Source organism: Ovis canadensis, chromosome 17 (assembly GCF_042477335.2).
Source record: "Ovis canadensis isolate MfBH-ARS-UI-01 breed Bighorn chromosome 17, ARS-UI_OviCan_v2, whole genome shotgun sequence".
NCBI classification, from domain to species: Eukaryota; Metazoa; Chordata; class Mammalia; order Artiodactyla; family Bovidae; genus Ovis; species Ovis canadensis.
In genome coordinates, this window is record NC_091261.1 from 73,881,428 (window position 1) to 73,899,820 (window position 18,393).

Genomic DNA, 18,393 nt, shown 5'->3' on the forward strand with positions numbered 1-18,393 from the left:
CCACAAGCTGCACAGTGGGGCCACACAAAAATAAATGAATGAACGAAAAAATACTATTTGTAAAGCAATTATAAACATGAAATAAGCTGTCTTAGTGTTAAATTGCACGAATATTTTGGTGTGTGATGTGTATGGTAACGTGATCAAGTGTTGGGAGTCTGGCTCTGTTAGTTATCAGCTGAGTGACCTTGGGCAAATCGCTGCACCTCTCTGAGCCTCAGTTTCCTTGTCTGTACAATGGGGATACTAATAGTTCTTAGTTCACTGAGAATCAATGAAACCGCCCAGGCAAGCGCTTGGCTGCTAATTGTTCAGTGTTGACCCACTGATCATCCTTTACAGAAGCTTACAGGAAAACAGAGGACGATTCCATTTCCTGGGTTTAGTTGATCAATGGGTTCCTTTGGTTCAGCGTCGCGGCCTTGGGCGTCCCACCGCCGCTGCGCCTGCGCGCCGACCTCCTGCAGGTCCCGCGGGTCCCGGTAGGTGGCGCTGTGAGCAGAGAGCCGCTTCCCCGGGAGCGGCGAGTCCCCGACGCCTGTCCGCACCTTCTGGAACTCCAGCCGGCACCCAAGGCGTGCCCCACTGACGTGTTCGGGGTGGCTTCCAAGGGCTACGTGAGGAGCCCTATTTGAACACTGTTGGAATAGTCCAAAGCCTGCCTTGCTTTGGGATTCTGACTGAATGTCAGCCGCTGGGTAAGGGTACATCCTAATATTTGTGCTCCTCGGAGGAGGGCGACTGCTCTGCGACTGGCGTATGTCTTATTACCTCCGCCGCTGCTGCTACTAATACAGCACCGCCGCTGCTGCGCCTACCGCCGCCGCCGCCGCGACTGCTACCGCTACCGCCGCTTCACTGCCGCCGCTACCGCTCTCACTCCGATTAATGCTGCGGCTAGTAGTACCAGCACCATCATCACCTCACAGTTTAGGCTTCGAGTTCAGCTTCCATAACTGTAGCCCATGTAATCCTGGGAAGCCCAGTTCACCACTCGGAGCCTCAGTTTCTGCATCTGTAAAACGGGACGGGAACACTTCTCCCTTGCACGATTATATAAGGTGATGTGTGTGAAGTGCCTGCCATGGAAAGATGTTCAGTAAATAGCATTTATTGATATTTTTATTTATTATGGCGTTGTCGCCTGCCAGGGGTTCCTGAGGGGCAGCGGGCCTCCTAATGCAGTTAGACCGTAGCGTGTTCACTTACTCCTTGTTTTGAAAGATAACAGCAGGGCCCAGAGCGATGCATCAACAGGAACACCCCAGAAAAAGGCAATATTCCTTGGATTCATTGCAGCAATGATTCATTCATTCCAGCAATGATTCTGGCTGTGATTCCTTGCTCTGGCCTAATCGGCTGTGTGATCTGGACGAGTGCCTTCTCCCCTCTGGGCCTGTTTCCCCCTCTATAAAGTCAGGAGATTGGACAGTTCCAAGTGCCCTCCTAGCTCTGTTGGTCTACAGTGGACTGTCACTGCAACAGTCCCTGGTTTGTATTCATAATTCCAGGGAAATCTCTCCATCCACAAGTGGGCACGTGGGTTTCTCCTTGTGACATCTAACGGGACCGCATGTGCAGAGTACTTGGCACAGCGCCTGGCACCTAGAAGGTGCTTGATAAAGGGCAGCTATGATGATGAACTCTTAATCAGCTCTCCACCTAGCCCCGAGAGGTGTCTGGAAGGCGAGTCATTCAGCTCCTGTTTGCTGAGCACTTACTGTATGTGAGCCCCGAGTTAGATAAGCCTGCACCCTCCAAGGGGCTCATGGTCCAAGGCAAGAGATTTAGATGGGGAGGAGGGGGAACAGGGAAAGCCTTTCTGAGGAGGTGACATTTGAGCGGAGATCTGAAGGGGGAGAAAGAGCAGACCGTGAAAAGAAGCTGGCTACAGCTGGTCTTTTCACTGGAAAAGAGCCTGATGCTGGGAAGGACTGAGGGCAGGAGGAGAAGGGGGTGACAGAGGGTGAGATGGTTGGATGGCATCACCAACTCAATGGACATGGCTTCTGAGTAAACCCCAGGAGATGGTGAGAGACAGGGAAGCCTGGCGTGCTGCAGTCCACGGGGTTGAAGAGACTTAGACGCAACTTAGCGACTGAACAGCAGCAGCTGGTGCCAAGGCCCTGCGGCAGAAGAGAGGGCACTGTTCTTAGAGCAGAGAGAGACCAAAGTGTCTGGAGCCTGATAATCAAGGGCAGCAAGGGAGGAAATAGCAATGCTGAGGTCCATGTGACTTTGGTTTTCGTTTCAGAACAAAGGAAATCATAAGCCTCTGTGAGTAGAGGGTGACGAAGCCAGTTCTCAGCTTAAAAAGCTGTTAGCTGGGATCCTTCCCTCGTCCCACCCTCTGCCTCTTCCTGGTTGGGAAGGTTGAGCCTTCATCACCTATGTGCCAGGGTCCCAGGGGGTCTGGGTCCCAGACCTCTGCGAAAGTCCTGGGTATCGCAGGAAAGTGTTCAGGCCCCTTCACAATTTCAGTCAGCCCTCCCAGGGCCTCCCAGGATCCCCCATGGCCCACCCAAGGACCCCATTTGGGAAGATTGGAATTATTCAGATCCACTGGCACCAAGGTCCCCCACCCTGCCCCCTCTAGGCCCCACCTCCAGATGAAGCTAACTTTGAAATGCCCATGGCCAGCTGTGGCCAGGCAACCGCACCCACAGGCCACCAGGCCTGCTGCCCAGCAGACTGGAATCACAGCCAGGGGCTGAGGGCGGAGAGTGGTGTGTCCATGGCAATGGGCATCTGAGGGGAAGGGCTTCCTCGCCACCTGGCCTCAGGTTTCTGCCCCAGGGAGAATTCCAGAAGAGTCCCATTGACGGTCCCTGGCAGGGCGAGGCCTCTGGTCCTTGGGACAAGGCCAGCTCTTTGTAGGCCCTAGATAGACAGGCCAGCTGATTGTTCCCAGTCTCTGGGTATCCTGTCTCTGCGGCTTCTGGGTGGGGGATGTGATCTCACAGGGGGCCAGCTCCTCCCTGGGGCCAGCTCCCAGAGGAAGACCATCAGACCCCACACCCTCCCGGCTGTGTGACCTGGGGCAGGTTCCCGCACCTCTCTGAGTGCCTTCCTCTCTTATAGCTGGAGGGGGATCAGTGAGGATCAAGCCTTATGAAATGGCTGGCACACAGCAGGTGCAGCATAAATGCACCCTCCTCCCCCCAACCCCCCGCTGTTTCTCCTCATTACTTGAGCCCGTCCCTGGCACTCAGAGGGAGAGCGAAAAGGCCAATCAGAATTGCTCATCCCCACAACCCCATGCTCCGCAGTCTCACCTCAGTGGATGCGAGCAGGGCTTCCCATGTCAGAGGTGAGGGGACTGAGGTCCAGGGGGCAATGTGGCTGCTAGAGAGGCTGGAGAGTGGGTGTTTGAATTCAGAAAGTCCTGTTTCAAATCCTGACTGCATTACCAACAGGTGCCTCTGGCAGAGGGCTTTTCACTGTGTGGAGCCTCAGTTTGTCCATCTGCAAAATGGGCTGGAAAAGACCCACCCCTCCGAGGGTTGTAGGGAGGAGGGGATGAGATCACCCAGGTCTGCAGGTGGTGGTTTTTGGCTGCACCCCTGAGTCTGAGAACCACTTCAAGCCCCCAGGAACCTAAACACCAACTCTTGGCCTAAACTGAGCTCTGGAGCCGTGAGACCACCAGCTGAGCTAAAGAGGTGCCTAAGGGGAGAGAAGGAGGGAAGAGGCAGAGACAGAGCCACAGCCACGTGGGGTGTGGGGAGGGAGAGGAAAAATGTTTCTGCCTGGGGGTGTCAGAGGGAGCCACTCTCTGCCAGGGAGGCCTGTTGTCTGCTGGACTCAGTAGTTCTCATCTGTAAAATGGAGACGCCAACTCACCAGATTACTGGGAAGGAAGATGCATAAGGGGGAGTTCTGGGTAAATGTGGGAGCGCTCTGAGGGGGACACTAGTCTTGGTGAGGACCCCACGGTGCCTGCCCCCACAGGACTGTTTACTGAACGTTGCTGTGTCCCGGCATTGCCCGGCCCTCACGAGCATCATCATGTTTAACCTTCCCAACAATGTGAGGTAGGTTTCTGTCCCCACGTAGATGACAGAGTGAAGCTCAGAGAAGCAGGGGTACCTGCCCGAGGTTACACAGCTTCGGAATACAGTATAGCCCCACCCAGATCCTCCAGATCCTTTTGACTTCAGAGAGCACGTTCTTTTTTTTTTTTTTAGTCTCTTGCAACAGATATATTGACATACAGTTTGCAAACCATGCAGTGCACTCATTTGATGTGTATTGTTTATGGTTTTTATATATTCGCAGATAGATGCAGTTCTCACCACAGCAATTTTAGTACATTCTCATCATCCTAAAGAAAAAAACAAACAAACCCATACCCTTTAACCGTCACCCCTCCAAGCCTCTCCAGCCCCTTGAAAACACTAGTCTAAGTTCTGTCTCAGTGGATTTGCTTCTCCTGGACATCTCGTGTAGAGGGAATCTTATGTCCTTTGATGTCTGGCTTTTTTAAACTCAGCATAATGTTTCCAAGGTGTCTTTTCTACTCAGCGTAATGTCCATCCACACTGCAGCATATATCAATTCTTTGTTCTTTTCTCTTTTTCTGCCCAGCTGTATGGCACGTGTGTATGCGTGCTCAGTCGCTTTGTGTCCAACTCTTTGCAACCCTATGGACTGTAGCCTACCAGGGACTCTCCAGGCAAGGATACTGGAGTGGATTGCCAAGGCCTCCTCCAGGAGATCTCCTTGACCCAGGGGTCGAACCTGCGACTCCTGCATCTCCTGCACTGCAGGCAGCTTCTTTACCCACTGAGCCACCTGGGAAGCCCGCTGTGTGGCATGCAGAGTGCTAATTCCCTGACCAGGGATTGAACCCAGACTCCCTGCTGTGGAAGCTCAGAGTCCTAACCACTGGACCACCAGGGAATTACTTCATTCTTTTTATTGCATAATCTTCAACAGTATAGATATACCACATTTCATTCATCTGCTCATCATTTGACTGTTTCAGTTTGGGCTAGTATAAGTGATGTTGTGTGAACATTTGTATACAAGTTTTTCGTGTTCATCTGTTTTCCTTTCTTTTGGCTGTCTCCCACAGAGTGGAATTGCTGGGTCATACAGTAACTCTATATTTAACTTTTTGAGGAACTGCCAGATTTTTCCACAGTGATTGCACCATTTCGTATTCCCACCAGCCATGTATGAGGTCCCAGCTTCCCTACTTCTTTGCTAAAACATGTTATGATCTGCTTTTCTGAGACTGTATTCTCATTGACTCTGCTGTTCTACAGAGTCTGCTGGGTTTGGGTTCAAATGCTACCAGCTGTAGTCTCTCGGGCACATGGGCTCTCTGTGTCCTTTCATGGGAAATGACTTAAGAATTTCAATTTTACAACCAACAAGAACCTACTGTAGAGCACAGGGAACTCTGCTCAGTGTTACATGGCAGCCTGGATGCGAGCGGAGTTTGGGGGAGAATGGATACATGTATGTATATGTCTGTGTCCCTTCATTGTCCACCTGAAACTATCACAACATTGTCAATCAGCTATACCTCAATACAAAATAAAAAGTTAAAGAAAAAAAGAATCCCTCCTTCCCGGCTGTCAGGAGGTGACCCGCAGAGTCAGGGCTATGCTAACTGTGCAATGAGGTACACACGGCTTGTTTTTATAATCCAGGGCAGGTGCAGTCGGTATAAAGTTCCTGAGATGCAACCCACCTGGTTCATGGTCTCTCCCCAACACTGGCACTGATTCTGGATACAGCAGGTGCTTGCTAAGTGTGGACCCTTGGTGCAGCACAGGAACCTCCCTTAGTGGAAGTGGCCGAGCCCCCCACCCACCCGGGGACTCTGAGACCTGTGTGGAACAAGGCGCTGGGCCGCCCTGCAGCCTCTACTGGAGGCTTTAATGGCTTTGAAATCTTTTCCTTCCCTAAGAAGAAAAGTTCTTTCTGTCGAGAATCTCTCGTCCTCTCAAAGCAGAGGCTGGACAGTTTTGCCAGCGACGAAAACAGTGACCGCCACTGCCATCACATCCTAGCAGTGACTCTTGTTCATATTTAGTCAAACCAGTGAGCATTTGCTGGGTGCCCTGAGCACCCTGCTTTCTCTTCCTACTCCCCTTTTCCTTGCAAGGCAGGCCCGCAGGCTTTCAATCAGCCAGTACTTTCCCCCCAATTTTTCTTTTATTGTGGTGAAACACACGTAATGGAATTTGCTTTCGTAAGCTATTTGTGTGCACAGTTCGGTGGCGTGAAGATCATTTTTACTGTTGTGCCGGCATCACTGTTGCAGGAAGGGCGGGCCCCTTCCAGGGCCTGAGGGTGGGCTCTCATCTAGCACTCAGAAAGGAATTGTCCGAGGAGACACCCGTGCTCACGGAGCAAGCGACTACTGGGGAGGGGCGCCAGGCGGAGAGCAGCGGGGTAAGGGAACCCAGGAGGACTGCTCTGCCCCACGGCTCGCAGTCTCAGGTTTTATGCTGATGAGGTTAGCTTACAGGTTGTCTTGGCCAATCATTCTGACTCAGGTGGTCACCTCCCTGGTGGTGCACGCAGAGCTTAGCTAGGATGGATTCCAGTGGGAAGGATTCTGGGAGGTCAGCAGGACAGATGGACTGGAGTCTCCACTTTCCTTTTGACCTTTCCTGAATTCTTGGTGGCTTGTCAGTTCCATGTTCCTTACCAGGACCTCCTGTCGTAAGATAACTCACGCAGGTGGTTACTGCAGTGCCTGGCAGTTTCAGTCAGTGGTTCTCTTAACATCACCACCATCCATCTCCAGAACTCTTGTCATCTTATAAAACTGAAAGTCTATACCCATTAAACTCCCACCCCTTCCAGCTCAACCAACCAGTATCTTAAAAGAACCTACTAAGTCCCAGAGGCTGGTCCAGCAAACAAGACAGACACGGTCCTTGCCTCGGGGGAACTGATACCCATTGTTCAGATGAGAACACTGGGGCACTGAGAGGGAGAGGCTCTTGCTCACAGCCCCTACCTCATCAGCAGCAAAGCAGAGTTTGAACTCACAGTGGGCACAGGGGCCCAAGATCCAGCCTCCTGGCCCACGATGAGTCACTTCCTTGTATGGGGCCTCAGTGGGCCAGTCTGTGAAATGGAGGTCAGGAGGGAGCCGGGTTAGCCATACTGATGCTGAGGGCTCCTGCCTCTTCCTCCTTACTCCGGAGAAGAGCAAACGTCATCCCTGACCCTATCTCCTCCAGTCCCCTCCAGCACCCTCCTAAGCCCGCCAGGCTCCTCTGTCCATGGGGTTCTCCAGGCAAGAACACTGGTGTGGGTAGCCATGCCCTTCTCCAGGGGACCTTCCTGACCCAGGCATTGAAAGCAGGTCTCCTGCATTGCAGGCAGATTCTTTACCATCTGAGCCTCCAGGGAAGCCCCCAGCATCCTCCTACTGAATTATCCTTTTTTTTTTTTTTAAATATTTGCTTATTTATCTGGCTGTGGCATGTGGGATCTAGTTCCCCGACCAAGGACTGAACCCGGCTCCCCTGCATTGGGAACACAGAGACTTAGCTCCTGGACTGCTAGGGAAGCCCCTCTTTTTCTTTCTTTTAAGAAGAGGCTTTCTCCAGAAATGGGCTCCAGACTAGATATGCCCAGAACTCCTCTGCGTCCCGCCCTGACCCACGCCCAGCCGGAAGGCCCCAAACAGAAGGGCTTTTCCTCCTCAAGGAGGTATAAGGGGCCGTCTGTTTACATTCCTCACTGCCAGATAACTGCCTGTCTGCTCTGTTTAAGAGTCCTCTCTCTCAAATCCTCATGGACAGAGCTTTGGAGAGGCCACAGTTCCTCCCAAGCCCCTGTCTCCCATCTGTAAACCGGGCACACCAATCCCCACCGAATAGCCTGGGGGAGGAAGGTTTACTTGACACCCTCCACCCCCATCCCCACCTCTTGCTCAGTGAGTTCTTTATTAAGGTTTCTCTTTTGGTAATTGTTTCAGACTGGCAGTTTGCATTTTATTTTATTTTTTGTTTGTTTTGGCTGCGAGGCATGCAGGATTTTAGTCCCCTGACCAGGGGCTTCCCACGTAGCACTAGTGGTAAAGAACCCGCCTGCCAATGCAGGAGACGTAAGAGACTCGAGTTCAATCCTGGGTTGGGAGGCTCCCTTGGAGAAGTAAATGGCTACCCACTCCAGTATTCTTGTCTGGAGAATTCCATGGACAGAGGAGCTGGTCAGGCTACAGTCCACAGGGTCTCAAAGAGTCGTGTGACTAAAGCACATATGCCCAACCAGGGACTGAACCCGTGCCCCTGCATTGGAAGCACAGGGTCTTAACCACTGGACCACCAGGGACGTCCTTGGCCGCTGGTTTGAACACAGCACTTCCATTAAGGTTCTCCAACAATTCTCAAATTCCACTTTCTGGCTGCTGAACCAGCGCACCCTGGCAGCTATTTCTGCTTGCAAGCTGTTGAGGAAGGAGCCACCCCACCGTATTCCCAATGTGGGAGTCAGCTCAGTTTAGAGAAAAGAATAACAATAAAAAGGGTTAAGGCTGTTCTTTGGCCACTGCATGGACCTGGTGCCCTCAGCCTCCTCACTGTGATGTGAGGGGAAACTGAGGCAGAGTAGGGACTGGCTGCTCAGCTGGTGAGTCACAGAGCCAGGGCTTGGGCTCCGGGGGTCTGGCTGGAGGAGTCGAGCCAGTCCTGGCAGAAGTGAGCTGCCTGTCCATGAAGGTATTCAAGTGTCTGGGGTAGAAGGTGAGACTGCGCGGTGGGGCTCACCTTCTCCATAAAAGAACACTGGTTGGTGGCCTACTCAAGTGCCAGGGTCTGTGCTAGGCGCTGGGTAAAGAGGTGAAGTTCAAAGGCGCTCGCGCTGGCTTAGTCCTGGATGGCACTGTCTGTAACACAGGTGCCTCCGCCGCTGGACGTCTGGAGCTACCCGAAGGCCGGGACCCAGCGCACACTGTCTCTGAACTGACTGCCGAATGGGAGGAAGCGTGGAGGAATCGGCGACAAGCCCATTACCAGATGGCGAAGCAGTCCCGGGCTGACGAATTCAGGAGCCGGTGGTCTCAGGATTCCAGCCAGAGGCTCCCCCACGCCCCCCACGAAGCGCCTGCCCCTGTACCTGGGGTGATGACGCCCGTTTTCCAGGTGAGGAAACAGGACCTGCCTCCGCCTCCACCCCCCCAACCCCCCGCCCGCCCGCCCGCCCGCCGCCGCCCTTCCCACAGGGGCGCGGGTCCCGGGCGCTGGGTAGGCTCGGTGCCTCGCCTCTGGGGCGGGCGACGTGGGCGGGGTGCAGCCCGGGGGCGGCGCGTGGTGGAACCTGAGCCCGGGGAGGAGGGACGCGGCGGCTCCGGGCGGGCGCGGGGCTGGCTGCCGGGATTCAGGAAGCGCCGAGCTCCCGGCCGCGGGCCCCCGCCGAGCCCTCTCGGAGGTGAGTGGGGTCTGGGCCTTCGGGGCGGGGACCCCCGGGAGGGTCGGCACAGCCAAGGACCTCGCGCGCCCCTGGGTACGTTTTGGAGGCTGCGGAGTGCCAGTCTGGGGCGCGGGATCCGTGGCGGTCCCTTGGGCCGGGCACCACCTCTCTGGGCTTCCCTTTCCCTACCTGCGAAGTGGGCGCTAACCTCGGCTCCCGGCTCCCGGGAATGCAGGCCTGAGGGAGGGAGGTACCGGCTCCCCCGGAGATCCAAGCCCAGGAACCAAACACAGGAGGCCCTGCAGACCACCTCGCCGTCACCTCCTTTTTGGTGGGCTTGGAAGAGGGATTTAGGTGCCTAGGGGTTTGCCTTCAATCTCCGGGAAGGTTTGGGAGTCTGCAGCTTCCAAAGATCACTTCTTCCTTACTGAGCCCCAGAGAGAGAGCTCTTCTCCCAGGAGGCAGGAAGATCTCTAATCTCCCCTCCAGCTCTGCCGGGACACCCTGGGAGGTCTCTGAGAACGGGGAGAGACCGCCTACCCTCCCACATGCCTGGCGGTTTCCAACGGTGGACTCCCCTGCCTGGCCCAGCACCAGCCGGTTTCCTCCATCCGCTCTCCCCATTTTGCAGAAGAGGAAACTGAGGCCCAGGTCAGGGATATAGCCAAGTGGAACTTAAAGCCAGGGCTGTCCAGGTCCAACATCCTCCCTACATGGAGCCCAGGGGCTGTCGTGGAAGTTGCCAAGGAGGGGGTGGACTTATGTCCGCCGAGTGTCTAGAACCAAGGACTTCTGCTGGGGTATGGAGGTAGGGCGTGATCTCGGACACTGAGACCCCTCTGGAGGGTTTGAGCTTTGCCCCTTTATCATAGGGGCAAGGATGGGGTCACTGGGTGAGGAGGTGGCCTCTTAAGAGAAGTCAGGTATGAGGGTCAAGCCCGAATCATCTGTGAGGTTAAAAGTGGGGCCTGTGTGGGTGTGAACCCTCCCTTGGCCACCTGCTACTGTGTGATCTCGGGCTACTTTAGCTGTCTAAGGGACAGACAGCTCATCTATAAAGTGGGGGTGGGCTGAGGGCGCCCCTGGGCTGAAGCGAGGACAGCCGACCTGTGAGGGGCCCCACACTGCCTGGAGCCCAGCCTAAGGGTATGATGTTTGCACTGGTGGCTGTTGCCCCCAACATCTTCTTAACGGAGGGGGTGAAATGTGAAGTGTGAAAGTCATTCAATTGTGCCTGACTCTTTGGGACCCTATAGACTGTAGCTCGCCAGTCTCCTCTGTCCATGGAATTCTCCAGGCTGGAATACTGGAGTGGGTAGCCATTCCCTTCTCCAGGGGATCTTCCCAACCCAGGGATCAAACCCAGGTCTCCCGCATCACAGGCAGATTCTTTACCAGTTGAGCCACCACGGAAGCCCAATGGAGGGGGTGAAAAAAGGTAATTGGCCATTTCCACATTTATCTAGATCATTCTGTTTGAACAGTGGTAGGAGCCAGAAAGGCGGGGGACCCCTTTCCCCACTTTTATTGGTAAACCGTAGCGGGGAGGGGCTCCTAAGACAACAAATGACAGTCCTGGGCCAGTCAGGTTCACACTTGTATTAATAGAAGCAGGGTGGGGTCATTTCCAAGTGGAGTTTCCCCAGGTTTAGAGAATGGGCGCCTGAGGAAGAAGAGTGTGAGAGACTAGTGAAGACGCCTCAAATCCCCCAAGCGAAATCCAGACCAGACGCCTTCTATCCAGGCCGGGGCTGTGGACTCCCCTCCCACCTCATCAGCTGTGCCCGTGTGAGCTGGGCCTCAGCCATTTCCTCCTCTGTCCATCAAAACCCTCTTGCAAAGCTGCCCGGGCCAGCCCTCGACTGGGCACTGAGGCATCGGACTCCCACCTAGCCCCAGCCCGGGTCGGGGGGGCGCGGTGAACTGGGTGGTCCAAGAGAGCCGGTGGGATGGGAGGGAGGGCTGCCTCCTCCCCCTCAGCTGCCTCCCTGACCCTGGCGTTGCCCTCAGGCAACACCCACACCAGCCCCAAGAGCACCCAGCCAGGGAGCGTGTGTGCCCCGGATGGCTGGGGCTCAGGGGAGCGTGCAGTGGGTGGGATTGTGACGATCGGGTACCCGGAAGGGCTTGATCACGGTGGCCTTGGAGGCTCACCTGAAGGAGTAAATGCAGATGCTGGGGGAAAGGGTATTCAGGTAAAGATCTGACTTCTACTTGTCACCAGGTGGTGAAACTAGCAGAGCTGAGACGTCCCGTTTGTCTGGAGTGTGACACGAACAGGAAGGACAAGGGATCAGACAGGCAGTGGGCTGGGTCAGACCCAGAAGCTCTGCAAGTCCAGCCTGGGAGGGCCGCGCCGGATGTGTGGTCTAGAAAGGCCCGAGGAGTCGGGGCTGGGTGGGGAGGCCGGTCCCCAGGAGGAGAAGTCATCCAGCCAGAGGTGTGAGGCCCCAGGTAGGGGCTGGCACCCCTGGTAGGTGGCTGGAAGATGTGGGAGGGAAAGCACTATGAAAGACTTGATCTCAGGGCACCCAGCACGTGGTGTGCAATTAACCCCACTTGCACGGTTGAGTGCCCGAACACAGCGTTTTGAGAGGGCCAGAGTCCTTTGAGGTCCTTCGTGTGTCCCTGGGAGGGAGGGGGCCACATGGAGAGCGGCGGCTCTAAACCTCCCAGGCCCCTCAACCTGCTGTGTGCCTCAGTTTCCCCCATTCGACTCTAGGAAAAACATTCCAGGCCCCTCCCCAGTTCACGGGGGAACCCAAGGACCAGCTCCTCCTGACTCACGAAGGATCTGGGGAGCCAAGGGAACATTTCCTGCCAGCAGGCCCTCTGGAATGCCCCGTGTTGCCAGGTCGGGGTGGAATTCACCTGTTAAAGATTAATTCAGAGCTCTCAAGATGCCTGTGGTCCTGGGACCCGCAGCTGCCGCTCTGAACTCTGGGTGCAAGGTTCTGTCTGGCTTCAGCCAAGCATAGGCTGTGTTAGCGGTCATTATGATGATTGTGAGCATTTACTGAGCACTTACTGTGTGCCAGACAGTGAGCCCAAGACTAAGTATGTTTGGATGTGAAGCTAGGATGGTGCCCATTTTTGAGAGGGAGAAATTGAGGTCAGGATGGTAAAGTTGCTGGCCCACCTGGGAAGGGCCAAAACTAAGATCTGAACTCCATTTATCTGACTCTAAATCAGTGCCTAGGAATTTCCGTGGTGGTCTAGTGGCTGAGACTCCACATTCCCAATGCAGGGAGCCCAGGTTCAGTTGCTGGTCAGGGAACTAGATCACGCATGCCGCCAGTAAGACACAGTTCAGCCAAATCAATAAAAGTAGATACATATAAAATGCATGTCCCTTAACTTCCAAGGTGGCCTGTCCCCATTTGTCTAGATCTGGGGTCACAGGAAGACAGTCTGCAGTTTAGAGGTAAGAACCTGAATTGTTTAGACAGGCCCGGACTTAACTCCTATGCCTGCTGCCTTCTCCCCAGGGGAGCTCAGGCATGTCACCGCATCTTTGAGTCTCAGTTTCCTCATCTGTCAAGTGGGGCTGTCAGTCCCCTCTGCAAGGACAGTCCAGAGCACACGGAGGGGGTTCTGAGCACTGTCTGCTTCCTCATCCTGTCCCCCAGACTGTTCCAGGGCACATTTTCCTCCAGCTCATCCCTCCGAGAGCCCCTCTGTGCCAGGAAGGCGGGAGGAAGGAAGCAGGGGCAAAGCTGGACTTGTACTTGGACAAGAGACGCTGCCTTTGCAGCTCGGAAATACTTCCAGGCCTGACTGAGCGCCAGGGGCCGTCAAAGTTTCCTACTTTCCTGACTTAGTGCTTACGCAAGGGCTGGTTCACATCCCAAGTCTCAGGCAGTTCCCTCACTCCTGGGACCTCAGTTTCCTCACCTGTAAAAGGGGTGATGACTGTGCAGGCTTTGTGGGGGTGGTTGTGGACAGTCTCCAGAGCAGCACAGACTGTTCAGCGTGTAACCAGTGTCTATTGCCTGACGATCTATTGCCTTGATGGGGTTGCGGCATCACCCCCACTGGAGTTGGGCAGGGCAGGAATGCTGAGTCCCATTTTACAGTAGAGGAAACCGAGGCTCAGAGAGAGGAGCAATTTGCCTAGGGATGCCCCGCCGGCTTATGGAAGAGCTGGACCTGAAAGCTAGGTCCCAGTGACCCCTAGGGTCCCTGAAAAGCCCAGTGGCTGGCCCAACTTCCTTCCCAGAAAGCCACTGGGACTGTCCGCTCTTGGAGTCTGACCCACTTCCGTTCACATTCCAGCTTGGCCACTTGCTGCTGTGTGACTTCAGGAAGTGGCTTAACCTCTCTGTTCCTGGGGCTGCCACCCCCAGGGTTTGCAGGAGGTCACAGCAAACCAGTTGAGGGGATTTGGATCCTTCTGGCTGCCCACTCCTGCCTCGGCCTGGGCTCCCCCTGCCTCAGGTGCCCTGTCACCCTGGCCGAGCAGGAATGAGGAAGGGAGGCCAGGCACTCGCTTTCACTGTGACTCCGATTTCCTTCCCACGTCTGAGTCCCGTTCTGGTCATCGGCTTCCCCCTTCTGCCCTTCTGGCTGTGCGACCTCAGGCCAGTCACGCCATCTCTCTGAGCTTGTTTCCTCATCAGTGACAGTCACAGACGGCACACCAGGGGCATCGGAGGCCCTCACAGGTCTGCTCCAGATGAGCTCAGAGGGCGGGAAGGGCTCGGGAAGGAGGTGGTGGTGTGGGGGCAGACAGGAGAGCCATTGACCAAATGGGAGTGAGCTTATTTTTCTTTGGGTGGTGAGTAACGGCCATCCCTCCTGCCCCCTCTCTGCCCACCCGCGGCACAAAGAGCTCCTCAGTCTCACCGGACGCCAGTTTTTCCCCCGAGGGTGGAGTGGCCTGGCTTCCACCCGACTGACCAGGAAAGCTGACCACCTTCTGGGACGGCTCGTCAAGGGTGTGTATGGAGCAGGCACTTCCAGTGCGTGTCGCCGATGGGCCCCCCCCCCAGGTTCAGGGGAGACCCCAGTGGCCAAAAGGCCCACAGATCTCGGACGGGGACCAGTTGGCCTGGTTCACTCCAGTCCCTGTGCCCTCTGGCAGAGAGGAGGGACTCAGGAATACCTGTGGACAGAGCAGACGGATGAAGCAAGGAAGGACCGAGTGACTCAACAGTCAGCCAGGTGGGGGCATCAGGAAGACCTGCCTGCTCAGATTCAGACAGGGACTCGGGCCAGAGTCCTGGCCTGCCCAAGCCTCAGTCTCCTCATCTGCAAAATGGACACATAGTAGCTGTTTCCGTCACGGGAGAATGTTGAACATTGTAGGTCAGAGAGCCCAGCATGCAGCAGGTGCTCATTATGTTATCTGTTCAAGGATGGGAAGGAGGGGTTGTCCAGCTGGTTAGTTAGGCAGAGGTGCAGCTGTGAAGGGCTGTCTGTCCTGTGGAGAAGGACTTGGCTGCGATTCCTTTCATTTATATCTTTGCGTTCATCCATCTCGTCATTCATTCGGCAAGTATGTCTTGGGCAGCTGCAATGTGCCAGGCCCTGTTCTAGGCCCTGGGAACTCTTGTGACTGTAACAGAAGAGGCCCCCGCCCTCCTGGAGCTGGTGTCCAAGTTCCCAATATCTAGGACAGCGTTTTATGAGCCTCCCTCTTGACACCCACAGTCCCAGGCAACCCTGCGGTGGGTGCTGTGATTAGTTCCCTCTTAGAAGTGAGGGGACTTCCCTGCTGCTCCAGAGACTAAGACTGTGCCCTTCCAATGCAGGGGGTCATGGGTTCGATCCCTAGTTGGGGAACTAAGATTCCCACATGCTGTGCTGTGCAGCCAAAAAAAAAAATTAGAAATAAGGAAACTGAGGCTCAGAAAGGTGACATAATCTGCCTGGGGTCACACAGCTACTAAGCGGCAAAGGCACAGTGGAAACTACAAGTCTGTTCTGGCCCACCCCGAGACTTCCAAGGGGCATGGCATTTAGAAAGGTGACCCCAAGGAGAGGGCTTCATACACCCTAAAGTCATGAACTCAAATGGGCTTAAAACCAGGTGGTTGGAATCCCAACCACATTCCCCTCCTGTTGAGTTGTGACCTCAGCTGGGTCTCCTGGTCTGTCCGAGCCTCAGTTTGCTCATCTGTGAAATGGGGCTGAGAGGTCAGTGCAAGGTGCTCAGCACACGATAGGTGTTAGATAAGTGTCGGCCCCTCCCCTCCATTCTCCCCAGTCATAGTTTATTCCTTTGAGAATGGAAATGATAATAACTTATAGAGTTATTTTTTGGATTAAAACAGAAGGTGTATATGACATGTACCAGAGGGGTGTGGGCACTGCTAACGTGGGCATTCAAGCAGTTAGCCAGAGACACAGCCTCCTGTTGGTGTAGGCTGCAGGTGAGGCGGGCCGGGGCAGAAAGAGGATCTTGAACTGGTTTTCTGCTGCCTGGGGCACCCTTCCCTGGCTCCTGCCTTACCCATTCATTCCATGGTGTCTGCTCTCTTCTCTGACTTTTGCCCATGGGTGTGAGATGGAGGAGTGGGTGTTGGTCTGCATGGGTGGGTGTCCTGCCTCCTCGGGGCCTCAGTCTCCCAGCTGGGTAATGGGGGAGTGATGCAGGAGAGATGGAGACGAGGAGGGGAGAAAAGGCTTTCCGAAGGCGAGGTCTCCGAACAGAATCACGAGTTCTGGCTTTGGACCTCGGATGTCTGGGTCCCAGCGCTGCCTTGGCCCTGCCCTCTCTGGGCTCTGTCTCCCTAGCTATTAATTGAAGGAATATTAACAATGAAAAGGCAGCTGCCGTCGTTAACACTTACCATGCACCAGGCACTGGCTTAAACTCATAAATTATCAATTCAATACATTATCTTCCATGATCATTCAGCCCTCATAGCACCCTTTTGGTGTAAGAGCTATCATTTTATTTTTTCATTCAAAGCATGAACGTAGAGTCCAACCAGTAACTATAAAGCAAATATGTGAGTTTATCCTTCCCACATGGCAGTGATCATTTCCCCCATTTTACAGATGAGGAAGCTGAGGCCCAGAGAGAAGTGACTTGCTCCTGGCCGCCCTGTCAGGAAGAGGCAGGTGGGGAAGAGAACACGGGTGGGGTGGTTTCTAAGGCTGCAGAATCCTCCCTGTGGCTGTGACTGTCCTCCGGTAGAGGGGCTGGGCTAGAGAGAAGGGGCTTCCATCTTTCTGGGCTGGGTAGCATCGCACTCTGAGCAGGGCTGAGTTAGAGGGATGGGAGGGGGTGAGGCCTTGGGAGAAGGCGCCAGAGCCTCCTGGGACAGGACCTTCATGTCCTCGAGCACCGCCCCCCGCTGTGCACCGGTCCCTGTGCTGCCCCTCTGTGAGCATCTAAGCTCACGATGTCTCCTTGTCACAGCAAGGAAACTGAGGCTGGGGAGGGGATGTGACTTTCCCGAGGTCATCAAGCTGCAAAGGGTTTCTGAGATGTAACTCACATGCAACTCACCCTTTCAGTGTGTGCAGTTTGGTGGTTTTGTAGAATGTTCAGGGTTATAGAGACATCACCACTGTCTAACCCCAGTACATTTTCATCATCCCCAAAATGAACCCCATCCCCACCAGCAGTCACTGTCCCCCCGACTCCCCCCAGCTCCTGGCAGCCCTCCCTCTGCTGCTTTTCTATAGACGTGCCTGTTCCGGACATTTCACGTACATGGAATCCTATCATACGTCGCCTTCTGTCTTGCTCGGAGTGTGCTCTTGACCCACTCAGCCGCACCGCCTCCCGGTGCTTCCCACCCTGGGGCCGGGGACCTTGGAAGCGAATGGGCGGCCCTGAGAGCTCGGAGGGATCCTTGTGTGTCCTGTCGGAATCCCTCCTGCCATAGACTTGCAGAATGACCGAGTGAGGTCATGGTCACATCAGCCTTGCCCTCTGTGGGGCCTGGTGAGTCACCCCGGCCCTGCCCCTTCTGGGTGGGGGGGACCCGACGGGACACTGGGGCTCTGTCCGCCCTGGACAAGCAACCACTGTGCAGCAGACAGGAAGCAGGCAGGGCCGAGACCTGCTGGGTAAATACAGGCTGGCTGGGGAAGGTGCCCTGCGTGGCGTGATGCCCCCTGCTGCTCCCACCCGCTGGGCCGGGGGAGCCTCGGCAGCCTGGCCAGGGAGCCAAGCTCCCGGTGGCGGCTGCTCTGAGGCGGCTGCCAGCGTCCCAGGCTCTGGGCCCAACTGCTTGGCCCTCCCTGGCTGTCACGCCTGCCTTGATCCTCAGTTTGTTGATGCCGACAACAACCGTCTTCTGCTGGGTGTGTACTCCTTGCCTTCCCTGGTAGCTCAGTGGGTAAAGAATCCACCTGTCCTGGGTCCGGAAGATCCTCTGGAGAAGGGATAGGCTACCCACTTCTGTATTCTTGGGCTTCCCTGGTGCCTCAGACGGTTCAAGAATCTGCCTGCAATGCAGGAGACCTGGGTTCGATCCCTCAGTGGGGAAGATCCCCTGGAGGAGGACACGGCAACCCACTCAGATATTCTTGCCTGGAGAATCCCCACGGACAGAGGAGCCTGGCGGGCTGCAGTCCGTGGGGTCGCCAAGAGTCGGACGCAGCTGAGTGCAGCACGGTGCTTCCTGCCTGGTGCTAGGCTCAGTGCTTTACATACTTTCTTATATGACCCTCTCAACCATCCCAGGGCAGGCGCTGCAGTCATCACCATTTACAGGTGAGAAAACAGAGGCACAGGAAGGCCGGGTGACTTACCCTGGGTCACACAGCTGGTGAGTGGGCAGTTTGCCTCTGGGGCCCGTGGTCCCCACCACCCACCCTGAACCACTCCCCCTCCACCCCCATCATCCATCCTTTTCTTCTCAAGTCCCCTGGTCCTGGTAAAGTATTCACTGAGGGGACTTCCCTGGCAGTCCAGTGGCCAGGACTCCACGCTTGCAGTGTGCAGGGGGTGGGTTTGATCCCTGGTCAGGGAACTAAGATCCCACATACCCCACGGTGTGGCCCAAATAAATAATGAAGTATCCACTAGAGGCGCAGGTCCTGGGGCCA

At 55.3% G+C, this 18,393-nt stretch overlaps 1 protein-coding gene across 2 annotated transcripts in view; it reads left to right on the forward strand.

Moving 5' to 3' along the window:
- The first annotated feature begins 8,871 nt into the window (after window positions 1-8,871).
- The window catches only part of TRPV4 (transient receptor potential cation channel subfamily V member 4), a 38,490-nt gene continuing 28,968 nt past the window's right edge, over window positions 8,872-18,393 (forward strand). Inside the window, exon 1 of one of the 2 annotated variants that reach the window (XM_069558240.1) lies at window positions 8,872-9,116. The gene's annotated coding sequence lies outside the window, so the exon portion shown is untranslated. Of the gene's footprint in view, window positions 9,117-9,195; window positions 9,403-18,393 lie in introns of those variants that run through there. The other variant, XM_069558239.1, reaches the window with a different exon arrangement.